The sequence below is a fragment of the Triticum aestivum genome, chromosome 7A, assembly GCF_018294505.1.
Source record: "Triticum aestivum cultivar Chinese Spring chromosome 7A, IWGSC CS RefSeq v2.1, whole genome shotgun sequence".
NCBI classification, from domain to species: Eukaryota; Viridiplantae; Streptophyta; class Magnoliopsida; order Poales; family Poaceae; genus Triticum; species Triticum aestivum.
In genome coordinates, this window is record NC_057812.1 from 513,281,490 (window position 1) to 513,291,212 (window position 9,723).

The 9,723-nt window shown below is 45.4% G+C and overlaps 1 long non-coding RNA gene across 1 annotated transcript; it reads left to right on the plus strand.

The window, feature by feature from the left end:
* Nucleotides 1-283: 283 nt before the first annotated feature.
* On the plus strand, nt 284-2,532 carry LOC123147899 (uncharacterized). The gene is made up of 2 exons (XR_006473547.1): nt 284-1,294; nt 2,022-2,532. It is a non-coding gene; the product is annotated as an uncharacterized lncRNA (long non-coding RNA).
* Nucleotides 2,533-9,723: the final 7,191 nt, after the last annotated feature.

The following is a 9,723-nucleotide window of genomic DNA, read 5'->3' on the forward strand; positions in this document are numbered from 1 at the left end:
TACGCTTTTACAATTTGTATGAACAAAATCGTAATATAAACGAGGTGGTACTAATTTGGGTATGCACGTCCTTCCTCCCTAGTTTTTGTCTCCTGCTTTTTTGGGTAATCATCCCGCACTCCGCAAACTTTCATCTGTTATTAATTATAATACGCTTTTACAATTTGTATGGACAAAATCGTAATATAAACGAGGTGGTACTAATTTGGGTCTGCACGTCCTTCCTCCCTTATTTTTGTCTCCTGCTTTTTTGGGTAATCATCCCGCACTCCACAAACTTTCATCTGTTATTAATTATTAAGTGAAAAAAAGGATTCTAGAGGCCCTCTCTCTCCCGCACGAGGACGCGAGACGCCCCGGAACTAGGGTTCCTTTCGCCGCCGCGCCCCCATGGCACCGCTTCCGGCAGCCCTCGCCACCATCTTCCGTCCCCAATCGCCGTTGTAGTCCCCCGCCGCCGGTAAATAGCCTTGACGGAGCCCTAGCCACTGGCTCCCTGGAGCACGGCGCCCGCCGATAGCCACGATGGAGCGCCGGTGGACGTCCTGATTGTGGGCGAGGACCCCGCCGAGGCGACTAACCTCGACACCGCGTGGCACCCCCAGGCCCCAGCATCTCTGCCATCGCCTCGCGCTGTCGTGCGCAAGGATACCACCACCTTTCCCTGACATCTCTGTCTCCACTCCCCCGAGGTGTGCTGCTCGCCGGCTCCACACCTCTATCCTCTCCCATCCAGTGCTGCTCACGACCTGCTAAAGAGATGAAACTTTGCATCTCCCGTGCGGGCCCTCCTCGCGGACAGCCTCCAACCCACACAAGCTCCCCTGTTCTGGCTCTGCAGCCTCCTGTGGCTGAGCAACGAAGAGATCGAGAGGGGAATACTCAGTTGATTTTTCAGGGATTGGAGATTGATCTTATTTGTTTGGTTGTCCGTGGATTCAAAGATGAAGTAGATAGTGAAGGTCAAGGCAACGGGCATCAGACATGTTAATTTTTCTGAACTCTACTATGGAACATGTGTTTCTGAATTTCTGCCAAAGTGTCAACTGTGGATCGTACATAGTAGTGCTCTTTTGATAGTAGGTGGTCTGAATTTCTGTCAAAGTGATAACTGTGGATCGTACATAGTAGTGCTCTTTTGATAGTATGTGGTCGAAGTGTCGAAACACTGGAACAAGCACAAACTGATCCTAGCATCGAAGTGCTTTGTTTTTCCTTTGCATCAAACTATTTTTGTGTGCTCCAGAGTTCAGTGGGACATATGATTGTCGTGCTCCAGCCCGTTTAATCTCAGGTCTGATCTCTTTTCAGCTCTTATATGTATAGTACTTGGTTATACAAACATGAAACTGATGGATATGTTGGATTAATTGATGCATAATTAGACACCTGATGATGAATAGATGGAATTAATGGATGCATACATATATGATTAGACCCTTAATAAGCTTAGATGTACTATGGTTTATTGCATTCTCAGTAGGTTGATAATTACTGTATATGAAAACAAAATTGCGCGTTCTTATTTTGTTGGAATATTCCCACAAGGCCACACCGGCAAGATAATTAGTTTCTTTTTTATGAAACCAATAGCTAATCTATATATTTGCAGGTGATTCAGATGAGCGTCTCCCGACTTTATGCAACAATCAAATTTATTTGAAGTACCAATATTTGCAATAAACATTCTTAATCCATATTAGTTACGGGATTTATAAATCTTTTCACCACTTCATATGTTTGGAGGGGAACATATAAGAAACTGATGGATCACGTATATGTTCTGTGGCATAAATACAATATAATTAATGTGAAAACCACTGATGTGTCTCATGATCACATGATCTGTTTAAAATAATATATAATTTGCACTCAGCGGAAAAAAACTCCCAAAAAAGTTTGCATGTAAATGACTGAATATTATATCCAGATTTCGGTTTTGTCTCATTGACAAAAGTAATCATTGCGATGCACCTGAAGAAATATACGATTATCATGGTAAGTATTTTCGTTCCGTGCAGGGTCTTGCGAGCGGGGAAGGAGAGCACCTGTGAGGTAAGAAGGCACCAATGCAACACGCTGTGAAACCTCGGCATCACAAACGGGATTCTGTCCAAGGATGCAGATTTTGAAGTGTCAAGTATGATGATTTGGTCGGATGCCTTCTGCCTCTGAGCTTCACTGAACACTTGCGTCCACCACCAACCTGCACATCCGGAAGAAGAGAAGCAAGCTTTCTCCCTCGACCACAACCCGCAGCCATGATCCCAGTGCAAAGCTCCTGGTCAGCAATGCCTCACATGATGTGTCATGGAGCCGCCACCCACTGATGTCTACCACCTCGATCCACTTAGTTATGCCCCTCAATGGATCTGGGGAGAGAACCCATGACTATGAGCATTGAGAAGATTAGGTGCGGCGATTAGGTGTGTGGTCACAAAAATGATTGTTTCATGCTTCTCTTCGCCCATCTGTAATGTGTACTCATCCAGAGCAATCTATAATTTTTTTGGCATAGTCTATAGCTTTGAATTAACTTGGTAGCCTCCATGTTCTTAAATAATTTAAGTGGGTTAATTAAGGGACTGCATTGCAATTTGTTTTAGGGTTGGAAGTCAGTATATTGTAACTTAGGTTAGTGCTTTGTTTGGGATAGAAAAGTTGGTAAGCTATTGGTAATAAGAAAGCAAACTAATTTTTTATACCAATTCTGGTATTAGACTAAGTGGAGTGATATTATACGTTCATAACACATGTTGGTATCTGTCATCAAACATACATTGGTACATTTTTTTAGTCAACCAAGCACAACTTACATGATACCAGACTCAAATTCCCAACTTAAATTTTGCCTTTGGCAATGTGTGAGTATTCTATTTTCTGAAAACCAAGCAAGAGCTCTGCCGAAATACTATTAAGACAAGGGGATGGAGTACTTACTGTGTAGAATTATGGTTATAACATGGACGTGCTAAGCAATCCAAATCTTATTACATAGATATTTTTAAAGTTTGTAATATAGCAGCTCTTATAAGTATTAGTATAGAGGAAATCCTGCTGACTTACATTTCTATGAATTTTTAGATAATGGTAATGATGCTTAAAACCTTACACCAAGGTTGTATATCATAGTCTTTTGCACTATCCGAGAGGTTAAGCATCCCAGATCATAATCCAATCATGACTGATATTGCCACATGCTTGGGCAGAAGCTCAAGGTCGGCAATGCCACAGTCATGCATAATCTTAGATGTTGTCCAGCTAGCTCTGCCATCCATACCCCCTCAATGATACTGCCGAGAGAGCATCCATCACCATAATCATGGCAGAGCAGGTTAGGCGTTTTATCACTTATCAGCACGATTTTTTTATGTCACGTTCTTTGTAATATTGTTCATCTATTTGACATAATGCCTAGCCATGGTGCCATATGCAAGTCGCTATTGAGAGTCATCGACAGAATTGCAGATCAATGTGTAACACTATGTTATGCTAGGTCTAGGATACCGAGGGCATCCAGATCAACCTCTTTGAGGCTTGAAACACTATGTTTGTTAGGTTTTTTCGTGAAACTACCCCTTTACATATTGTTTTGATGCATATGAGCAAAGTCCTAGGTTCTTATTTCATTTAGTTGGCACCAATAAGAGCATCTATAGCCGGACGCCTCAAATCATCTTTCATACGCCCGCGGACGCATCCGGGTCAGTGACCGGACAAGAGAGAGAAGGAAAAAACTCACCCAACCGGACCCTCATGCAATTTCTATACGTTCGGGCTGTCCGTGAACTCTCATGTCCATCTCAAATCTAGGGAGGATATGAGGGCTCACAGACACGCCAATCTTCATCTCCTTCAATCACATGCGAGTGACCGGACATATGAAGAAGAAAAATGAGAAGTGTGGCTGTGTGGATGGACAAATAGGGGCTTAAAATTGACACGCCCGGTCACTGACCGGGCGCATCCGTGGGTGTTTAAGGGGTCATATCTGCTATGTCCTGCTGTAGATGCTCTAACGGAATAGCTCTTGCACAACCTTGGTTGTCTATCTGATCTACTAAATAGTATATGTTGGGACCAAAGGAAAGAAAAATACTTATAGTATTTGTTCTGCTTGATAACATTATGTGATTTTCATACAGATGTGAGATATTTTCACTGGTTCAAAAACGATGTGGCGTGTCTTTGTTGTTGACATACTCCATCCATCTAGAATTACTTGAAGTTATTTTTCTTTTTTCACTTGGTCACCATCGTTGGGTTGACACTTTATAATTAATGCTTTTATGTTGAGAATGTGTTGGGAGGCTAAGAGCAATCCTAATTAAACATGTCCAATCGTGGCCTTTGCAATTGTAGTATTTACCGCCAGCAGTTTCAAATAAAAGGGAAGATGAGACAAGTTAGAAGGAGATGGATTGGAGCTGCACACACGAACTTTCAAATTGATTTTATACCCGTTGCAAGGCACGGGTCCTTTCCCTAGTAACATAAAAAGGCCGAGCTAGGCACTTAATCATCTCATTCTGTGGTGTACCTAATCACGTAGACACCTTTGGTTCATTTTTAGCATTTATTTTTGTGAATAAACGCCTTTGGTTCATGGATAACATAATGTAAAAAAACATGCTATAAAGTTCTTGGTATACTCAACTAATTACATATATGTAAACTTAGATTCATTTTATGTTAAGAAAGTAAATTAATATTTAGGCAATGATTTGTAAGTATTGATGTTCAGGCATCTATAGTTTCAATGGGCCTCTCCCTCCTCCCATGTTCGAGGCTACGGCGGCGCGGGTCGGCCGCTCGTGGGGGCGTGGAGTCCGGTGGGGCTACAGGTGTCGGGGATGTCCGGTTCCGTCGATAGTTGAGTTGGGAGGTGGTGGTACACCGCCATGGCACGAGTGGCGGGGTTTCAGCCGTGTTGCTTCCATCTGGATCTCATTCTGAAGTGGGAGGCGCTGACGGTGTGTTGGTGGTGGTCCCGTTGACGGGGGCTGCTCGTGGTGGGTTGTCGTGGCTGGAAAACTGGTGTCTTGCCCTCCGTCGCCCTTGGGGCTCACCATGGTGGAGCTTGCTCCAGCCTAGATCTAGGTCGAGCGGAGCATATGGTCAGGCTGGAGGTCGCAGCCAGGGGGGTTGAGGCCGACGCCTTCCTCCTGAGGTGGTCATGGACAGGGCGGCGATGGCCGCCTCGGCCAGCCGTGTGCCGGGGAGCTTCCTGCCCGAGGACCTATTGTCCGGCGCTCAAAAGCGTGGGGTCATAGCGCCGGAGGAGTTGCCGTGACCAGGGGGTCAGGGCAGTCTACGATCGCTCTTCTGGTGGTGACTCTGTTGCCGGTTTGGGCCCGGGGCGGCTTTGATCAGGTGGCTTGATAGGGACCGACGGCTTTCTCGTGGCGTCGAGCGGTTGTTCTTCCTCGCCAGGGTGGTCACGCTTCAGTGCCATGGTGATAACCCACAAGTATAGGGGATCAATTGCAACTTTTTGATAAATAAGAGTGTCGAACCTAACGTTGAGATAAAGGTAGAATTCATATTCTCTCAAGTTCTATCGACCACCGATGTAACTCTATGCACACTTAATGTTCGTTTTACCTAGAACAAGAATAAAACTAGAAGTACTTTGCGAGAATAAAACTACGAATAAATTGCAAGATAATAAATTTAGTAGTGTAGTAGAAAGGTTTTTGTAACACAAGAGAAAGGTTTGTCCCTAGTCAATCGATAACTAGACCGGTAATCATTATTGCAATTTTATATAAGGGAGAGGCATGAGCTAACATACTTTCCGTATTTGGATCATATACACTTATGATTGGAACTCTAGCAAGCATCCGCAACTAGCAAAGATCATTAAGGTAAAACCCAACCATAGCATTAAGTATCAAGTCCTCTTTATCCCATACGCAACAACCCCCTTACTCGGACGCAAGCTTCTGTCACTCTAGCCACTCACCATAAGCGAATCATGAACTAACACCCTACAGTGGGGATCCCTCACGCTTGCGCGACATGGAGGGCACCATAGGAGAGCACCAAAAAAATATACAACTCAAATCAATCATGATCATCAATCAACCCATAGGACAACACATATCTACTCAAACATCATAGGATAACCACATATCATTAGATAATAATATATAGTGTTGAGCACCATGTTTAAGTAGAGAATTACAGAGGGAATAGAGAGGTTACGCTGATGCATAGAGAGGGAGAGAGTTGGTGGTGACAACAGCGAAGTTGTTGATGTAGATCGCCGTCATGATCCTTGCCCCGGTGGCATTCTGGCACCACCGAGAGAGAAGGGGAGAGAGCCCCCCTCCTTCTTCTTCTTCATTGGCCTCCCCCTAGATGGGAGGAGAGTTCCCCCTCTAGTCCATGGCCTCCATGGCGACGGAGGGGTGAGATCCCCTCCTAGATTGGATCTCTCTCTCTCTCCCTCTCTCTCTTTGTTCTCTTCTGTTTCGCGTTCCTGTTTTCTGGCCCTTCATCATTTCTTAAATTTTCGGAGATCCGTAACTCCGATTGGGCTGAAATTTTGAGGGGATTTTTATCCATAAATTATCTTTCTTGCGGTGAAAGAAGGGCAACAATCTCCTTACGAGGTTCCCACTACCCATCAGGGCGCGCCAGGCCCCCCTGGCATGCCCTGGTGCCTAGTGGGCCCCTCGAGCACCGTCTTGCATTGATTCTTCTTCCAGAAATTCACATATGTTCCAAAAAAATCTCCGTGAAGGTTTATCGCGTTTGGACTTCGTTTGATATGGATATTCTGCGAAACAAAAAACATGCAACAAACAGAAACTGGCACTGGGCATTGGATCAATATGTTAGTCCAATAAATCATATAAATTGTTGCCAAAAGTATGTGAAAATTATATAATATTGGTATGGAACAATAAAAAATTATAGTTACGACAGAGACGTATCACATGGGAGGACAGTTCGGCAAAAGTTGTGCAAGGCTCCGGCCATTGCTGCCGACGACGACATCTAAGGACGTCATTTTCCTCCTCGGAGGCGTTGCTCCCAGTACATCCTCCCCTGGACATCCGACTTCCTCAACATGGTTGAGTCCTCCCTTCCTCGGTGTCTACATCAGCGGTGCTCATCTGATTTCATTACCAAGGTTCCTCTCGGTGCTTCTTATCAGCGATAGTGTATCTCATTGTCTTCTTGGCCTCTTCTAGATAGTAGTCTGCTTGCAATGCGAGGTCATCCCAGGACTGGGGGTTGCTAGGATCTGTGCCATGCGGGTACGCCATCGATGATTCTCTTCAGTCAAGGTGCTTTGGGTGTGGTTGTCGGTCGACAGTGATGCTCTCTCGGGTTGGTTGGTGGGGTGCCGGCAAATGTCGTGCTTGACCTTGTCAGCCAACCGCGATGCTGTCTGCGGACGTCGTTCTCCTCCTTGGAGGCGTCATCTATTTGGCCCTTCCTCCGTCAAACTAAAGGTAGCTTATTTCGCCTGCCTCGTCGACTAGAGTGTGCCTTTGAGTGGTGTCCTACTTGGAGAGGTGTGTGGAGGCGTTCTGAGAAGGCTGGAGCTTATTGCCCGGAAGTAGCTAGCCTCCTTAGTTTAGTTATTAGCTTGGCTTTGCTTAGTCCCTATTTTTGGTTCCCTGTTTCTAGCTCTTTGTGCTTCTCTTGTATAGCTAGTATCCTTAGAAGGGTTGGTGTTCGTTTGTATCCTCGTCTGTGATGGTTATGGCAGTCTTTTAGGTAAAATAGTTTCAATGGGCAACTTTGGCTCATCAAACATCCACGGACGTGCCCGGTCAGTGCCCCGGCATGTCCATTTAGAGCTTCTATTTGTCCATGCATGCAGCCATGCTCCCCATTTACCTCTAAAATATTTGGTCGTGTGCATATGATTGGTGAGGATGAAGAGGGAGAAAGAAAAGAAAAAAATGAAAGAGAAAAATTGGTCCACGGGAGGGGGGGCATATCCTACATGGCGCACTGTCTACACACGCCCGGGCATCCCCATATTGTCCCCATTTATGGGTTGGGTATGAGGTTTTGCGTACAACATAAACATATGAGGACAAAATGAGAGGTCCGGTTGGGTCACCTTTTTTCTTCTCTCTCATATATGGACAATGACCGGGTTGTCCGCTTGGGCATTTGAGAAGGATTTGAGGGACCGGTTGTAGATGCTCTTAGTTCAAGCATGACCCTTTAAATGGCTCGACGGTTCAGTATTGACTCTTCAGGGAGCATCTCTAGCAGATCTCTTCAAAACATTTAACTCCTCAATAAAATGTTTTGAGGAGTTAACAGCCAAACCCACAGACGGTTAACTACTCAAAATTTGAAGGAGTTGACTCTCAAACCCGGCCCAACTCTCTCATATTTGCTCGGTCGCACCCACTTCTCAAGAAAAATCCTGCGTCTCCCAACTCTCGACCGAGGCGCCTCCTCTTCCCATCATAGCTGCCAAATGTCGTCGGCGCCACAAGTCCTGGCTCCAGTAGGACTCCTCTGCAACCCCGTCGGCCACTCCCATCAGCGCTACCCCGCTGCTAGCACCAAGGAAGCAGCTGGGGATGAATAATGTGGTGTGGACCGTCACGCCGTCAGCAAAGGCTGCGTCGATTGTGATGGTGGCCACTCACTCTCCTCTTACTCCAGGCGGAGGCAAGCTGGCGAGGAAAGTTGGCGGGACTAGAAATGCCCTCCCCAAGGCGGCAAAGGAGCGCCATCTAGGTTAGCATAGTGTACCACATTCAGCACCTTGAAGAAGGCCCCGTCGTACCTCGCCTTGGGGAACGTGGATTTTTGAAGCTCGGCTTCCGGACACTTTTATCATTACCCTCCAATGTTGCTTTGAGATATGTTGAAAGTGCAACTATTCCTAGGTGGTTTTGGTAATTCCTAATAACATATAGCTCATTGAGCTAACATTATTCCAAGATTAATATTTCAGAAAAAGCTCAATGAATGGCATGGCATGGATGAGGAAAGTGTATCCCTTAAAATTCTAAGGACAAAAAGTTTGGCTCAAGCTTGAAGCTCAAGACTCTACATTTTATATTTTAGTGATCCAAGATCACATTGAGTCTATAGGAAAAGCCAATACTATCAAGGAGGGATGAGGTGTTTCTTAATGGCTTGCTTGCTCAAAATGCTTAGTGATATGCTCCAAAACCCTCAACTACCTTCCCACACCCACATATGACCTAAACCAAAAGTCAAACTCGGCCCCACCGATTCTTTCTATCCGGCGCCACCGAGTTTCAAATGTCATAGCCACTGCCACAAACCCTAGGCAAATCGGTCTCACCGATAGGGATCTCGATCTCACCGAGATGGGATTGTAATCTCTCTGTTTCCCTTCGTAACGTTTCGGTCTTACCGAGATGAGCGATCGGTCCCACCGAGATTGCAATGTAAACTCTCTGTTTCCCTTTTGTAACATTTCGGTCTCACCGAGATGAACGAATCGGTCCCACCGAGTTTACCTGACCAACTCTCTGGTTAGCTTATTACCAAAATCGGTCCCACCGAGTTTGTGTAATCGGTCACACCGAGATTACGTTATGCCCTAACCCTAACCATATCGGTCCTACCGAGTTGCATCTCAGTCCCACCGAAAATCCTAACGGTCACTAGGTTTGCTGAATCGGTCCGACCGAGTTTAACCATTCGGTCCCACCGAGTTTGGCAAATTGTGTGTAACGGTTAGATTTTGTGTGGAGGCTATATACC